We start from the raw sequence: 2,727 nt of genomic DNA on the forward strand, positions 1-2,727 counted from the left end.
ATGTCCACTTAAAGATTTTCTTCAGCCTAGCCAGAGCATTCATGGTAAGTCAAAAGAGGAATATCTCAACTCAATCCAGAAGTATTATTTATGAGCAAACTTTTTTCATAGTACAAGTTCTTTGGACAGTGTATGTGTTTTTTAATTTTGTTTTGTTTTTACTTTCTAAAACAGGGTCATCCAACTACAGTCCCTGGACCAAATCTTATTCTTCATCTATTTTTGTAAATAAAGTTTTATTGGAACAGAATCATACTCATTCATGTACATTTTGGCTATGGCTGCTTTCACAGTACAATGACAGAATTAAGTGTTGCCACAAAGATAATTTGATTTGCAAATTCTGAGATTTTTTCTTTTCTTTTAATGCCTACAGCACCTGGTATTCCTAGGTGGTCTCCTGTGGTCTCCCATCCAGGTACTAACCTGGCCTGACCCTGCATAGCTACCAAGATCAGACGGGATCGGGCATGTTCAGGATGGCATGGCCATAGACACAACTCCTAAGATTTTTACTGTGGTCCTTTAAAAAAAACTTTGTCAACTCAAATTCTAAAACATATTTCATGCATTTCTCTAAACACAGATAATATTTAAAAAGTTGCATAAGCACCATTTTTATACATCAGAATAGGAAATAGCATGGTATGTGCTAAAAGTATAAAATTATATCTAGCTTATAATTTCCTTAAGGGGTTAAATATTAAAGAGACTGTGACTTTTACCTTTTCAAACTAGTTAGGCACTATAAATTCCCTTATCTTTTTCTGCTTATACAAACAGAGACTGTTTAAACATCTTTATTTCTATTGAAAACACAGGTAAGATAAAACCTCTTTGTTGACAGGCACCTCGTATTATTCATTTTTTGTTAATTCTTTCATTCAGCTTTTTTTTTGTTGTTGTTGAACATCTACCATCTGCCAAGTAATTTTCTTGATGTTAGGGCCATAAAAGTAGAAAAAAATTTTCTGTCTTCAACTACCTTCTCTCTATTGCATAAGCCCAGGATCTGCCACTCTGAACACTGGGCACTGAACACATGTTATTGGTTCAGTGAACTAGTGAATAAATCACTGAGCAATATAAGGATCTCAAAGGGGATAACTTGCTTTTTGTGTGATAAGGGATAAAATCCTTGGAGAATCATCATGACTTTCTATACTGTTTACAGACTTTTGAAAATTAAGAGAAGCCTAACATTTTTAATGTTTTCCCATGGGGGGGGGAATATATATATATATATATATATATATATGCATATGTATGTATCTGTTGACTTATGAAGAAATTCTGTAAGTCAAATCTACTTAACACATATGAGGTTAGAATTCTCTGAAACACAAACACATATACACAACACATCATTTTAAAAATTGGAACTATTTCTTAAACTCTAACCTATAATAAAATATATGAGGTCGAAAGCAATATATGAATCTGAACTGAGGAGAAAAGTTTACTCCTTTATCTCAAAAAACCATCCTGGTGGAATTCTAAAATATGTCTTTCCAGTATGATTACTTTTACTTATTTGGGTGTATTCTTTCTAATATGTTTATGTGTATGTGAAACAAAATCGAATGCACCTAAGTGAGAGTACTGTCCATGAGTTTTTAATCTATCACATCTTTCGTTTTGCCTAAAATAATATTCAAATCATTACTATTATTACACACCTCTTTTAATTCCCTTGCTAGGTGTCTTAAATATTAATTTACGACACAAACATGGCCATTTGCTTTCCAGGGCCTTGTAAAGATGATATCCAAATAAAAAGTCCCTTTAGATTCCATCTCTGGATATGAGGCTACCAATGGACATTGCAATTTACAAGTCAGATTTCCTGGACTGAGAATTATTTTGTGAGGAGAAAAAAAACTGTCTACTTAAACTGACTTTGAAGGAAGTAGATTGAGTTTCTGAATACTAAAACATTGGCATTGGCCCTATTTTTCAAATAATGTTTATCCTCGTGGCCATTATAGGAGATTGCTTTGTCATTTTAATAATCAAATCTGCAAATTTCCACTTAGCAGCAAATCCAAACAATCCAATCTGAAGGTGATTGACACCCCTGCTTGTGCATCAGCATCTATTAAACCAGATGTTTTACTTCTTCCCCTGCCAAGATTGAGCATCTTTTTATGATCAATTGTCAAAGCAAGCCTGTCAATGGAGACATCACTAATGTTTACACAGGAAAGGATAAATCATTCTACAGCAGTCATGCTATACCATCTATCTAGAATGTTACCATTTTGCAATTATATTTTTTTCAAGATGAAAATCAGTTGGAGCTTTCCCTGAGAATATTTGCTAGTGTCAAAAAGTACCTTCTGACCCTGAACAATATAATCTTCTAATTGCAATCAAAATGAAGCTTTTGTTTATGTGAGGGAATAATTTGGGCACCAGGACTGCTGGTGACTCTGAAATGTTTCATGATTTCCTCTTAAATTTAGAAGCCTGCAACAACATTCTTTTCTTAAAAGCTTGCTTCATTCTTGGACAGATTATGAAGGCAAAAATTAGGAAATACAGTTGCATAGCTAATGATCTTCCATTACATTCTATCCACACTCCCCTCCCCAACATAAAATAAATCATTGTTTAATGACTACAAGAGGATGATATTTTAACAACAAGATGATATTTTAACACGAAAAGGAATTTTACTGATAACGTTAACAAGGAAATTTTATCTCCTACTTTTAAAACAAACTG

The 2,727-nt window shown here is 33.3% G+C and overlaps 1 pseudogene; it reads right to left on the bottom strand.

The window, feature by feature from the left end:
* Nucleotides 1–367: 367 nt before the first annotated feature.
* Nucleotides 368–496, bottom strand: LOC111737955 (annotated as a pseudogene).
* Nucleotides 497–2,727: the final 2,231 nt, after the last annotated feature.

Source organism: Pteropus vampyrus, unplaced genomic scaffold (genome assembly GCF_000151845.1).
Source record: "Pteropus vampyrus isolate Shadow unplaced genomic scaffold, Pvam_2.0 Scaffold32, whole genome shotgun sequence".
NCBI classification, from domain to species: Eukaryota; Metazoa; Chordata; class Mammalia; order Chiroptera; family Pteropodidae; genus Pteropus; species Pteropus vampyrus.